The 15,582-nt window shown below is 32.2% G+C and overlaps 1 non-coding gene across 1 annotated transcript; it reads right to left on the bottom strand.

The window, feature by feature from the left end:
- Positions 1 to 5,292: 5,292 nt before the first annotated feature.
- LOC123204977 lies at positions 5,293 to 5,487 on the bottom strand. The gene has a single exon (XR_006499663.1). It is a non-coding gene; the product is annotated as a U2 spliceosomal RNA (small nuclear RNA).
- Positions 5,488 to 15,582: the final 10,095 nt, after the last annotated feature.

Here is a 15,582-nt window from a genome sequence, read left to right as displayed (position 1 = left end):
TCGTGGTTTGTTGGGTAGTTAAAGGTTATTACTCTACCATCAAAAAATGGACCACTCTCCAAATTTTTCATCAACAACAGACAATGATAATTTTCTGCTTCCTAATGTAATAAGCAATCTTGCCATCGCAATCACTGGTCCACCATACCCTCAAAATTTTTTCACAAATCTAATGTCTTAAACTTGTAATTATTTTTTAGTTGCTTCCAATTCCCAATAGTTTCAATTTCTATTTCATTAAATCAATCACATGATGTTATCTATGAATAAAAATCGTAGCTAAATTAGTAAATGTAACAAAGGATTAACTATGATAGATAAGAGTTTAAAGTGAATGTGCAGTTATCTCCATGTTCCTAGAAATGAAACAACACATTCTAAAAACTCCGTGTTGCTAGAATCACATCAATAAGAACATTCAAATATAGCACAGGATACACAAATAACATCAAGAGTAATGCCTGCAAGTACACCATTTTAAAAATGAAAGCCCTTATGTCATCTTTGTGTCTCTATGCTCAATCACCCATCCTATAGTGCCTCATCATACAGGTATGACCTAACAGATTTTTAAAAAAGTAGTGTTACATACACAAATAACAGCATATCACAATATGATAATATATTGTATATATAGTTTTATTATTTTTAAAACTTAGAAAGTATAATATAAAATAAAAGAGAAGAAAATCATGTTTTAACTTAGAACAATGTATCATTAGAAAACCATCACATAAACACATCCTAAAATTCAAATGACCACACCGACACCCACTAATCTAAATGTTGAAATTCAAACCTAAAATGTGATAAAAAGCATACAAATTAAAAATTTTATTAGGAAGTCAAAAATTTAAGACAATTTTAAAAACCAACAAGTTATGACTAGCATCAGACCTTTGGCCGCATTTGTTGGTCAGCAAAGAACGTGACATGGTAGGCGATGGTAGTCGTCTATCCATTTGTCGAGCCTGATTCATAGTGAATTTCTCCATTGAATTTGAGTGTGAAAGTGAAAGAATGAGATACAGTTTTGTGAGTTTAATTTATCAGCGAATAGAATTAGAATTTTAAAATTTATTGAGGAATGTAAAAAAAAATCATTAAATCTAATAATTGTAAAAAAAAATAATAATAATTTTTGTGTTATGACTTGCTATCCCAAATATGTTATCTCAATAATGGACTTGCTTGCTTGTTACTGCAGTATCCACTTGGGTTGAATAATCCGTATGGTTGATGTTACTGAAATTTTTGGCTCATTTTGCCAAGTGAAAGAGAACCTCGAAAAAGATTGTGTTGGTCTTCCAGTTGCTAAAAATATACGAGATGATGAAGATACAATCCTTTGGTACCTAAAGGACTGGAGGTTTCTCTGTTGAAGAAGTCGTTGCAAAATTGACTAAAGCTATTGTATCCTTCACCGGGAATTAATTGAAATTCTTTATATGTGAAAAGCTGTTTTGAAAATCCTTGCATTTGTGCTTTTCTTTGATAACATCATTGCTAGTGATAATTTTGATAACAGAAATTGAATAAGAAAGAAATTGTATATTTTGTATTGTGTTTTAGCGTCAATATGCAACCTAGGATTTATAGCCTAAAGAAATTTATACACTTAAAAAAAATCAATCACTAATTTAAAGCCTAAGTTAGAGCTAATTACAATCATTAAATTAAAGCGTCGATTAGTGTTAATTACAACCACCAAAATTAGAGCCTACAATAGAGGTAATTATAATTACTAAATTAGAGCATATATTAGGGCCTAAATTAGAGCAATACAACTATTATTGTAATAGCTTGGGATGAACCAGTTTCTGATGTTACAATGTCATTGCTGATATTATGGAATGAGTTAGGAATCTCAAGTCTCTATTGACAAGCAATGAGAAATGATTCAAAAATATAGTTTACTTCTAAAATTTCATGCAAGATTTTTTTCTTACTAAAGAGTTGGATAGTGGCAGTGACCACACATTTTGAGTATTCAATTAGGTACCTAATACCCATACCAAATGACGTATTATCGTTTTATTGTTTTACTCTGCATTTGTTCATTACCAAAAGAAAACTATTTGCATACTTTTCTTAGTTGCCTTGAAATTGAGCAGATTAGGATGCTCAAAATGTTCAACTCTTTGGTTTGTGTTGGGGACCAAAACAAAGAAACTAAGATGCAGTGTTTTGAATTGCTGTTTTGAATGCCTATATAAGTAAACAACGTTTTTTAGTAATTAGAGTTGGTTAAACTTGCCAACTATATAACACATTTGCTTCGTGCTGCTTAGGAAAAAAACAAAAAGTAACAATCACATTTTCCTTATTGCTTTCTCATAATTTCTATTTTCTCTCTTTATTTTGGAATTTTCTTCTCTGGATTTGCTTTGTCTTTTTCTTCTTTTCAATTCAGTCCACATCAATCAGTATCAGAGTGATGATCTTCTACCATGGCTGAAGAAAAAAACCAGAGTTTGAGTAGGAAATGTTATAGTATCTATCAAAAGCAATGCAAAAGTAGAGACACGTCCTCATAGGTTGCTAATTGAGTCATTTGACAAGACCAAAAACTTGATTAAAGGTTTGAGTTTTCCATGTATTGAAATTTTTGAACAGAAATTTAACCTAACAAAGGCAGAGTTAGAAGCAGAAAAAGTTGTTGAAATTTTTTAACGTAAAATTGAGCTAATTGAAGAGGAAACTATTACAGAAATTTTGGAAGATAGGTTTCAACTGCTAGAGATGAAAACGCTTATGGAAATGGTTGTGGGCCACGTGGCAACTAATTATGGTTATTTTCAGGTACCAATACATGGTTTTGTTGTTCCTATTTCAATGTCAGTTTTGGTGGAAGATTTAGTTGTGTATGATGAATTGGAGACATATGCAAAACATGTATCAATCCAAGAGAATGAGTATGTGGTGCATAATGGTGGTGACTCATTAAAGCAGCGAAATATGCGAGGTAGCTCAGTGAAGGTGAAGGTAAAGAAATAGAAAAAGAAAGTGAAAATTACTTGGCAAGAACTTACAAAGATGGCTGGACAAATCAGTGTGTCCTCAGCTAATGTGGTGAAAGAGAATAAGCATCACATAATGGAGATTGATAAGTTGATAAAGGCAGTCTTGGAGCAACAAAATGGTCTTGCTCTTCGGGTTCTTTCTAAAGGTGGAATTGGCAATACACTTTTTCCTGATACAATTTGTTTAGTGTTAGTGCATGACTTAGAAACTCTATCTCAATGAGCAAGAAACATAGGAAAGGGCGTGAGGCCTCATTTGTGTTTTATCAGTGATTAGGTTATAAGATTTATATAAGATCAAAGTTGTGGGAAACAACTGCTTAAGAATTATCAAATACAATAATTAGGTGGAACTCGAAAATTGTTTGATGAAATGTCAATTAAGTATATGAAAGCTAGAGAAATAAATTTGGTGTTTGAATTGTTTAAACAAAAAATCTTGAGGAATGTTGTTAAGTCTAGTTTGCTCAATTTGGGAATAAATATTCATGCATCTATCAAGATGAATAGGTTTAAATGTTAGGTGAGAGTGTCTAATGCATTGATTAATATATATGCAAAGTTTAGGAGCTTGGACAAGTATGTGTTTACTGCACATTTCAGCACTATGTCATTTTTGCTTAGAGCTAGAACCTCTTTGCTTTCTAGTTTCCTTGAGATGAAATTGACTACTAATGTCAATGCATGGACAATCTTAGAACCAAGAAAAAGTGTAGGAATGGCTTTTATTGCTGAATTTAGGTCTTATACAATAATAGGTTTCATGCTAGCAACCAATAGTATTTTGGTGTTATTCATTACTATCAATCTTCTCAAGTTGTTTTATAGTGGTGAGTGGGAAGGCCTTTTTGAGGCTATTACTATTTATGGTCTTGGTGGATCTTCCATGGCTCTCTTTAGGAAGGTTGGTGGTGCTATCTACATGAGGGATGTCGATATTGGTATTGACATTGTTAGAAATGCTAACATAAACTTTCCAAAAGTTGACCCCAACAACCTAACTATCATAGCAAATAGTGTTGGTGACAACCTTCTGAACATTGTTGGTGTAGTTTTTTATTCTTTTGACGGATATGATGAATTAGCCAGTGTTGCTTTTGTATTACTTATATATCATTTTTTGGGATCAACCATGGTTCCACTTTTATACTCTATCCTTTGCTTATTAGTTCAGCAAGTATTATTGTATGTTTGTTCACCACTAATGTTACCATTGAGTGGTCTTGAATCAAGGCTATTAAGGAAACTGAAACAAAATTGAAGTTATATCTTATCATCTCCACTTGTCATGGCTACTATATTTGCAATTGTCTCTTGGATTGATTTGTTGTTTTTCTTCACTAGCAACAGTGTTGGAGTTTAGAAGGTCATGGGAAATGGGTAACTCTTCTTGTGTGTATGGAAAGAAACTGCCACCAATGTTCTCGTTGGCTTTGCTTTAGGATACAAATCCATAGTTATTCCAAATTTGCCCTTGCATTCAACATTTTTGTTCATTTTAGCTTTGCTACCAGGTATGATATATCAATAGCTATAGTTTTAATATTCAACACTATAGCTTTTGGTTTGGTTATTGAAGCTTATAGGCCCTATAGTGACATTGTTATCATTGTTAAGATGGTTGAAGTAAGCCACTACATTTGTGAGAGGGTTTGTGAGATGGCTTTGAAGACGATTAAGAAATGATGTATTAATGTTGGTGTACCACCTTTTTACAATATTGAGAAAGGGAAAAAAGTACATTATTACTATGATGATGTGTAACTACAAAAGCACTCGAGTCTCTTTCCATCAAATGTTTTATACAAAATTCAGTTGTTCAAAGACTTGGAAGAGATGATGCTTGGACAATTATGGGAAACCACACTAGATCTCATCAAAAATGGTTGAAGCAACTGCCAGTTAAGGATGCAACAGAAGCTACTTAGGAAATTACAGAAGTTTACATACCAAGATTCTTCCTTGAGGACAAGGAATCTTAAGGGAAAGGCATTATTACGGAACAAAATAAAGAAACTAAGACGCAGCGTTTTAAATGTCTATAAAAGTAAATTATGTCATTTAGTAATTAGAGTTGGTTAAACTTGCCAACTACATAATACATTTGCTTGGTGCTGCTTAGGAAAAAACAAAAAATAACAATCACATTTTCCTTTCTTATTGTTTTTTCATATCTTCTATTTTCTCTTTTTATTATAGAATTTTCTTATCTAGATTTGCTCTATCTTTCTCTTCTTCCCTTTTTTAGTTTAGTCCACATCAGCTTGGTAGGTTTCAAATGGGACCTTGAATCAGTGCATCGCATAGGTTACATTTGAGTAATTCATTAGCAGGCTACTCTTATTTGTCCTCCCCCTAGAAAAATTAATTTAATATCACATAGATCAATGATCCACATATAAGGTGTTAAACTTATAGGAACAAATACTACATTTGATCTTAGCCAAAAGGCTAAGAAAGGTATTAAATTGTTCATTTGTTTGATCTGCATTTTAAAAGCATCATTTTTTTGTTGCTTATTTTTTCAAACCAATATAGGACTTAAAACATATTCTTTTTTCTTTTTTCTCCTTTTACCCTATGTAAACACCTTTATTTAATTGCTATTGTCATAACACTAAGACATTTTAAGTCATTGGATTTTCTACTTGATCAGTTACAATACTAATTTGTGTGACTTGTAAGTAAATTATATAATAACATTGAAAAAAAATATTCTTATCAAAGTATAAGATGTCTTAAGTTTGATAATAATTACTAGAAAATAAAAAATTGATAATTTTCAACCATATTTAATACTTTTAAAGGTACTATAAAACTGAAAAACCTTTATTTTCTTTAAGAAATGTACAAAGCAAGGACGTTGATTAAGGGGGCGACTATGTTATCTCTAGTTGTTCTGTAACACTTATCTCCATGTACATACCCTTACCCAGAATATGAATGTAAAGAGACATATTAACTTAAAAAAATTTTCAGTCATAGACAATGAATATTTAAGTATGATTATAATCAACCCATATATCACACAAAAATGTGCAACTTATAAAATCAAACATGTATCAATATAATAAATAATTCAAATCCCAACATCATAAGTCAAACCTGAGTACCAATGTGTCTAAAACCAAATAAATGATAAATAGTGCATAATAACAATCTCAATAAAAAAAAAATAACATAGTGATGATCAACATAACAAAAGACCAAAATGCCTCTCACTCATGCAACATCCCTAGACCCATTAGTTCCCCACTGCCCTGCTACTTTAGATGACCTCCTGACACCATGCACACAACAACAATATAAATAACTCATATATTCCATTCTTAACATGTTCATGGTACTATTTGGATATTTTTCAAGCATCCTAAATCCCCATCTAAAATAATTCCATACCCAATGCCCATTCTCAAATTGCGATGTTATCCTAAATGACAAATACCAAATAATATATAATGATATCTTGAACACCTAGTAAAGGCTTGAGACATTACAAATGTTAATCATAAAGTGCACCTAATACACTTGTCAGCCAAGCTTTAGGCTAAGGATACCCTATCATAAGAGGAGTAAGACTTTAGACCTCTCATAACATTGATAAGCATCCCAGATTCTATGATGTTAGTTTCAATGTGTGCATCAATATCCCAAATGCTAAGACATCCTACATCAATGCATAATAATCATATAGGTATCAAAGTCGCACATACTAGCCTAGTGTTTTCACAATTACACTGTACATTGCTTGGTAGCTAAAATAAAAATATACATCATTTTACATTTTTGAATCAAAATCACTTCAATCGAGGTCTATGTCATTATCCACACAGTCAAACACCTTCTAATTATCCTTTATGTCATCACACACTCAGTCAAACATCTCCGAAACATTATTCATGTCTTCATACACAAATCAGACACCTTCAAATCATTATCCAACTTAATTTGCTTTTGCTAGGGCTAACATATCGTTATTCCCCTCATTCACAACCCTTAAGGGTGAAATTGTCATTCACTTGACAATGGACAGACATGGCTATTACATGCACACATGTCTCCAAAATCCACAAAACACATGGTTGTATTCCCTCTTCACATGAGCATGTTATCCTAGCTTATTGTTAGTGTATGCCTTAAGAACCATTTATTTTGTCGGTTTCAGGGTATTTTATTTTTGTTATAGAATTAATTTAGCAAACATGAAAGATAAAGAAATGAAAGGAAGAATTAAGAAGAAAGGAGAAGAGAGCAAAATCAATGAAATATGATTTCCGGATGCTTCAATTACAAAGGATGAGGAAGTATTTATAGGATATTTGGCCGCCCTCTAGTCAACAAAAATACACCTGTCCAAGTCAAATTTTCAAGGCATTTAATGCCTTCCCATTCTCTTTTGGCCAAGTCAAATGCATATGGTGGCCAAGTCAAATACATGTGGTGGAAAAATCCACCATGTATAACACTCCCCCTTGGATTTCCACCACTTGTAGATAATTATATTAATCTTGCTAAGGAAAAACCCAATAGAATAAAAACCAAAGCAAAAGAACATAATTATTAAATGTCTTGTAAGTTGGCATTGGACATGCTTAAACTGCCTCATTAAAAACCTTACTAGAAAAACCTAGTGGGACAAAACCTAGTGAAGGGAAAAAGAGTATAGTGCACCTTTAGTCCAATATGTGATAAACTTTAAATATTTGCCTAGCAAATGCTCCCCCTGATGAATACTCCCCCTCTGTGTAGTAGGATTAATTTGGTTGCTTGTTGAGTCGCCGCATACCGATGTTATATACTAACTTTTCAAATGTTGATGTAGGTAGTGTTTTAGTGAACAAATCTACTAGATTCTCACTGATCTGATTTACTTGACATCAATCCTCTTGCTCTGCTGAAACTCATGAGTGTAGAAGAATTTTGGTGAGATACGTTTGGTTCTGTCTCTTTTGATGTATCATCCTCTAATTCGGGCAATACATGTTGTATTGTCTTCATGTAATACGGAATGAGTGTCTATTATAGAGGGAATACTACATGCATTATGGATATGATAAATGACAGACCGTAACCATATGCATTCTCGGCTGGCTTTATGGAGAGCTAGAATTTCTGAATGATTTGAGGACGTTGTAACCAAGGTCTATTTGGTTGAGCGTCATGATATTATTGTGTCATTATAAGTAAAAACATATCCCGTTTGTGAACATGCCTTATAGGGGTCAAAAAGATAACCAGCATCTGCATATCCGACTAAACTAGGATTTTTAGGGGATTTGATAGAAAAGAATAATCTCAAATCTCTAGTTCCACATAAGTAACGCAGTATATGTTTGATTCCATTCCAGCAGTGACGGGTTAGTGCAGAGCTAAATCGGGCTAACAAATTAACTACGAAAGATAGGTCTGGTCTAATATATTAGGCCAAGTATAATAAAGCTCCAATGGCATTAAGATATGGTACTTCAAGACCGAGTATTTTTTCATCTTCTTTTTTAGGACGAAATAGATCATTTTATGGATCAAGGGACCGAATAACCATTGGGGTGCTCAAAGGATGAGTCTTATCCATATTAAAGTGTTTTAATAATTTTTCAATATACGCTGATTGATGGATAAGTATTCCATTTGAATTGTACTCGATCTGCAGGCCGAGACAATATTTGGTTTTCCCCAAATCTTTCATTTCAAATTCGTTTTTCAAATATTCAGCAGTTTTTTAGAGCTCTTCAAGAGTCCCAATTAAATTCATATCATCAACATAAACTGCTACAATAGCAAATCTTGATTCTGACCTTTTGATAAAGACACATGGGCATATAGGGTCATTCACATATCCCTCTTTTTTTCAAATATTCACTGAGGCAATTGTACCACATACGTCTGGATTGTTTTAATCCATACAATGATTGTTGTAATTTAATTGAGTATAAGCCTCTTGAATTGACCCTTTTTACTTCAGGCAATTTGTATCCTTCAGGGAGTTTCATATAAATTTCAACGTCCAAATTTCCATACAAATAAGTAGTAACTATGTCCATTAGACGCATATCCAATTCTTCAGAGACTGTTAAATTGATTAAATATCTGAATGTGATTATATCCATCACAGGTTCATATGTTTCATCAAAGTCTATACTGGGCCTTTGGGAAAAGCCTTGGGCTACAAGCCTAGCTTTATATCTAGCTATTTCATTTTTCTCATTTTTCTCATTTCTCTTTCTCACAAATACCCATTTATATCCAACCGGTTGTATGTCTTGAGGTGTTGGAACAACAGGCCCAAACACTTGACGTTTTGCTAGATAAGCTAATTCTGCTTGAATTGCTTCTTCCCATTTAGGCCAATCATGTCTTTGTTTGCACTCAGCCACAGTACGTAGTTCAAAATCATCATCATTCAGAATTTTAGTAGCTACTGCAAATGCGAATATATCATCAAGTATAATTGTTTCACAATTCCACATCTCTCGTATATGAACATAATTTAAAGATATTTCAATATTCTCATTTTCCTATTCTTCAGGATTTTTTACCACTTTAGGGGTTTGTGCCACTGCAGGGGCTTGAGTCTCTTCAAGGACCATATCCTCTTCTGGAGGAATATTAGAGAGTGTGAATTTTTCATTTATCTTAGGATCATCATAATTGATATTTATTTGATTATTTGCCTTTCTTTTTCGAGGAACAGTGTCTTTCGATCCAACAGGTCTACCATACTTCTGGCATGAGGTAGATTGATGAGTCACAACTCAAATGGACTATTCAGTAGTTACATTGATTCTTGTTGGTGCATGAGCAACTAGAACATGTGATCTTGTCACTTTTGTCGTATCTATAAATACATCAGGCATTTGGTTGGCAATAATTTGTAAACGCACTATCCTCTGTACTTCAGTTTCACTTTGGGATGTGCGAGGATCTAAATGAGACATGGTAGGTACATACCAAGTAAGTTCATGCCTAACTTCATAAGACATTTTCTTTTCCCCTAAAGATGGGAAAGTGGTCTCATCAAAGTGACAATCTGTAAATCGTATAAAAAAAAGATCACCTGTTAATAGTTTCAAGTACCTAATAATGGATGGTGAATTATATCTAACATTTATTCCCAAACGACGTTAGGGTCCCATTTTTGTGCATTGAGGAGACGCAATAGGGACATATGCAACACAACCAAATATTCTCAAATGAGATACATCAGGTTGGTAACCAATAACCAATTGTAGGGGAGAATATTGATGATAAGAAGAAGGTCGCAAGCGAATTAACGCTGCAACATGTAATATAGCATGTCCCCACATAGAAGTAGGTAATTGACTTTTTAATAATAAAGTGCGTGCAATTACCTGAAGTCGTTTGATAAGAGACTCAGTTAATCCATTCTGTGTATGGACATGCAAGACTAGATGTTTAACCTCAATCCCCATAGATATGCAATAATCATCAAATATTTTGGATGTAAATTCATCAGCATTATCTAGCCGTATTGACTTGATCGAATAATCTGTGAAATGTGCCTTTAATTTGATCATTTGTGCTAACAGTTTAGCAAATGCAACATTTCGAGTAGGCAATAAACAAACATAAGACCATCGTGCAGATGTATCAATTAAGACCATAAAATATCGAAATGGCCCACTTTGTGGATGAATAGGTCCACATATATCCCCTTGAATCCTTTGTAGGAATGATGGGGATTCACCTCCAATTTTGGAGGGAGATGGTCTTATTATTAATTTACCTTGAGAACAGACGATGCAGAATTGTTTACTGGATGATAAAATTTTATGATTATGTAATGTATATCCATGTGAATTTTCAATAATCCTACGCATCATTGTAGATCTTGGGTGGCCTAAATGATCATGCCAAAGCATAAATGTTTTTGGATCAACGAACTTCTGGTTCGATACTGCATAGGTTTCAATTACTTTTATGATTGTATAATATAATCCAGATGATAAAGTAGACAATTTTTCTAGTATAAGCCTTCTTTTGGAGGCATTACTAGTTATATAGATGAATTCTGCACCATTTTCACTCATGGTTTCAAGATGATAACCATTATTTTTTATATCTTTAAAACTCAATAGATTTCTTCTAGATCTACTTGAATATAATACATCATTGATGCTTAATTTGGTCTCGTTGTTTAACACAATTGTGGCTCTTTCAAAGCCTTAAATCAGATTGATTGATCCTGATATAGTATTTACTTTAGCCTCTACTGGTGATAAAGTTAAGAAGAATTTCTTTTCTTTTAAGATTGTGTGGGTGGTTGCACTATTGACCAAACACATGTTTCCATCACCAGCTTTTGAAGTTAACACTTCAATTTTGGAGTCCATTTCCTTTCATTTTAGAATTCACATTAGTTATTACAAAATTTGAAAGGAAGAAACATATAGTACTAAATACACACTATAATATACATAATTTCTTAATCTTGAAGATATTCTGAAAGATCAAAATTTGCCAGATCTACAAGGCCTGAATTATCAACACAATTTGATTCGATCTTCTAGTCTACATTTTTAATAGATGCTTGGTATAAATCTACCAAATGTCTTAGCGTACGATAGGTACGCAACCAATGACCTTTTGAACCACATCTATAACATATATTTTCATGATTTTGTGGTTTACTCTATATCATTTTCCTTTTATCCTGTTTTGTTTCATCTCTCGTCCTTTGAAAGTGGAAAGATTTTTCTATTATGACGACCTTTGGATTGAAACTTATTTCGTCCAGGACCTCGTCTGCGCCCACGATGACTACTACTAGTAGTTGCGTTCACTTCAGGGAACGATGCAGTACCAGTGGGGCGTGTCTGATGGTTCCTTAATAATAATTCATTGTTTTTCTCAGCCACCAATAAACAGGATATCAATTCATAATATTTTTTAAAATTTCTTTCCCTATATTGATGTTGTAGAAGCATATTTGAGGGATGAAATGTGGAGAAAGTTTTTTCTAACATATTTTCTTCAGTTATTTTGTCTCCACATAGTCACATTTAGGAGACAATTCTGAAAATAACAGAGTTATATTTACTTACAGATTTAAAATCATGTAAGTGTAAATGAGTCCATTCATATTAGGTCATTGGTAATGTTATTGATTTATGATGATCGAATCTATCTTTCAAATTTCTCCATAATTCTAGTGGATCCATAATATCCACATATTCTGCTCGTAGCCCTTCGTGGATATAATGACGAAGGAAAATAGTAGTTTTAGATTTATCCTGTTGGGATGTGTTATTTCCTTCTTTTATTGTTTCTCCAAAGCTCATTGATTATAGATGGAGAACTGTGTCCAAGGCCCATTCAGAATAATTTTCTTCATCCAATCGAAAGGCAACATATTGAAGTTTTACAAGATTTGTCATTTTCACCAACTGCAGGTTGATGAAAGAAATTATAATTAGTAATATAATGAGGAAGAATTATGTGCGAACTTCAGGTTCATATTTGTCATATATTCATAATATTAAAATATGTAAAACTTACATAATATTTTAGATTTCTATTTCATTATTTTCATCACTTATGCAATCTTCAGGTTGCAAGTGAGATGTAGTTATAATAAATATTTCAGTGAAATATAGGACTTCAGGCCTATATATATTTTCTCATGATTTTCTAATCTTCAGGTTACAAATTATATACAGTAATCATATTTAGGACTTCAGGTCCATATTCATAATTTTTGTAACATCAAGTTACAAATAAAGTTCAAAACTTCGGGTCCAAATTTATGATATTTTAGACTTCAAGTCTAGATTAAAAGGTTTTAGGACTTCAGGTCCAGATTTATGATTTTGCAAACTTCAAGTTGCAAATATGATATAATTAAAATAGAAAAATTAAACAGAAACATAACAAAAATTAAAAGTTAACTAGGACATCACAATTGGGATATCCGTATTTATACTATATAAGCAGCATGATGACATAAGGGAAAGATTATAATATACCTGAACTGATCGTGCTGATAACGTGTTATAGAATTAAGTTAGCAAACATGAAAGATAAAGAAATGAAAGGAAGAATTGAGAAGAAAGGAGAAGAGAGCAAAAACAATGAAATATGATTTCCAGATGCTTCAATTACAAAGGATGAGGGGGTATTTATAGGACATTTGGCCGCCCTCTAGTCAACAAAAATACACCTGTCCAAGTCAAATTTTCAAGGCATTTAATGCCTTCCCATTCTCTTTTGGCGAAGTCAAATGCATGTGGTGGAAAAATCCACCATGTATAACAATTTTGTATATATATGTATAATAATTATTAATAAAAGAAAGAGTTTTTATGTTCATATATGTAAATAGCTTCTTTTATTTTCATCAATATAAAGTATATATGTGAACTTTCTAGATAATTCACTTAATATATAAAATTGAACTATCAAATTGTTCTCTACGGACGTGATATAAGTTAGACAATAATATCATATAGTATGCATACGAATTTCTCTATTGAATATAATGAGTTGATATTAATATGAACGACGATGATAGTCATGTCATTAGGGCGATAGTATGGATTAACAGTTCATGAAGCATTTTTCAAATGTGACCAATAACGATAAGTCACATGATCATTAAATCATAATCAATAACTTATCATATGATTGTACTAGTGTATTGAAGTAATCCTTTGACATGAGACATCATGGTCGGATCCAATACAAATGTGTATGGTTCATATGGTGTATAAATACGGGACTAATCACATTTCGTATGAAAGGTCATATTGCTCATATGTTGTTTGTATGCAAAGACGAATGATGATTAAGACAAGATATGTTGACTCAAAAATATTGGATTCGAGATATCCACTGATTCGATCCAATTTTGAGTTCCTGAACAAATGTCATTAATTATTAGAAACCAAAATCTTTGGCCAGAGTATAATCTAAGTCATGTGAAGGATGTTCATAAGGATATGTTCTAAATATATCGATCGATGATTTATAGAGAACCAAAATTAGGGTTTTGACAAACTATAAGCTTGAAATCAATCAAAATTGAACAATGGAAGGATTTTACTTACATAGAACATACGACTAGGAAATTAAGTTTAATAGAGTGTTTCTTAATTGTGGTTTAGGGGTTATGACACATTGCTAGATATTTACTATAGTTATTAAGTTTTCGGATGCATTTTTGGATCATTTGAAAAATGGTTTATAGCTACACTACAGTGAACTTAAAGGGTCATACCAATAAAGCAAATATTTTAAAGAGGGAGGATTAATTGTCTGGGGTTAGCTAACACCTGCTAAAGGATAATGAAAATAAAATCATATAAAGTGTTATATGGGTGTAAAAGTAACATTTAAGAAATTAAGATGTTAGTGAGATTAAATTAGGGTGACTAAAGTATATAATTGATATACATGCATGGTCATAGTTTAAATTAAGAATCTAAAAAGATCTAATAACAAAAACATAATTGTTGATTACCCATCACTATATAAATGAGTCATTAGTTCATTTTAAAACATGTTAAGCTCATTTTCAACTAAAACTTTTCTCACTAAAATCAAATATCCCCTCCTTTCTCTCCACCTTATGACAAAGGTGGATTTTGGCTTGGTTGGTGCATTTTTTTGAAGGCTTTACATTGAGAAGCTTATCTCCATCATCTCCATCAAAGAAAGAAACTAGAAGTAGGCAATATACTTAACCTTCTCATGCTTGTTTTTCCATTGCATTGATTCTTGCCTAATACATGGATGCATGTCATTTTTGCATCACTTTCTCCCTTATTTTCTTACAAATAGTATCAGAGCCATTTTGGCTCCTTGCATGTTAATTTTTTAGCTAAATGTATCTTATTTGTGCATAAGAGTATGTATATACAACATGTGTACATGCATGTTGTTGGTTTGCTATGAAATCAAGATTTTCAAGTTTTTCTTGACATTAAAGCTCTCGACCATGGCTATTTGTCTGGGTTTTTCTTTTTATTTTGTATGTTCTAATGATTTAAGATGAAGAACATATGATTTAATGCATGCATATGATGAAGAGTTCATGAGATGCATGTATATATGTTTGATTATGACATGCACGTGCTTTTTGGCTTGTGAATTGAAGTTTAAATCTTGGAATTTCATATGCATGTCTCGACTAGATGTATATTATGAAATACATTGTAATTTTAATGGTGATTAAAGCAATTTTGGGCATGCATGTATGGTATATGCATAGAAATGTTTAATATAAGGAGATATGTTAATATATGTGCATTTATGTGTTGAAATGTTCATATAAAAATTTTGGATTTTTAAATTTTAGTTCAAACATGCTACATGTAATTTTAATGGCGATTAAAGCAATTTTGGGTAAAGATTGAGTCGTATAAAGTTAATGTAATTACATATAAATTAAAAATATGATGAATGGTCAAAAGGGTTTTACATGACATATTGAATGGTGTTGTATATATATGTGTCATGATTGTTTAATGCATAATTTAGTTTAATGTGGTTAAATTATAAATTATGCATATATGTCACCTAGTATTTAATTGTGATTAAGAGT

The sequence above is a fragment of the Mangifera indica genome, chromosome 20 (assembly GCF_011075055.1).
Source record: "Mangifera indica cultivar Alphonso chromosome 20, CATAS_Mindica_2.1, whole genome shotgun sequence".
Taxonomy (NCBI): Eukaryota; Viridiplantae; Streptophyta; class Magnoliopsida; order Sapindales; family Anacardiaceae; genus Mangifera; species Mangifera indica.
Note: the sequence above shows the minus strand (reverse complement) of the source record. Positions and strands in the feature narration are given on the sequence as shown.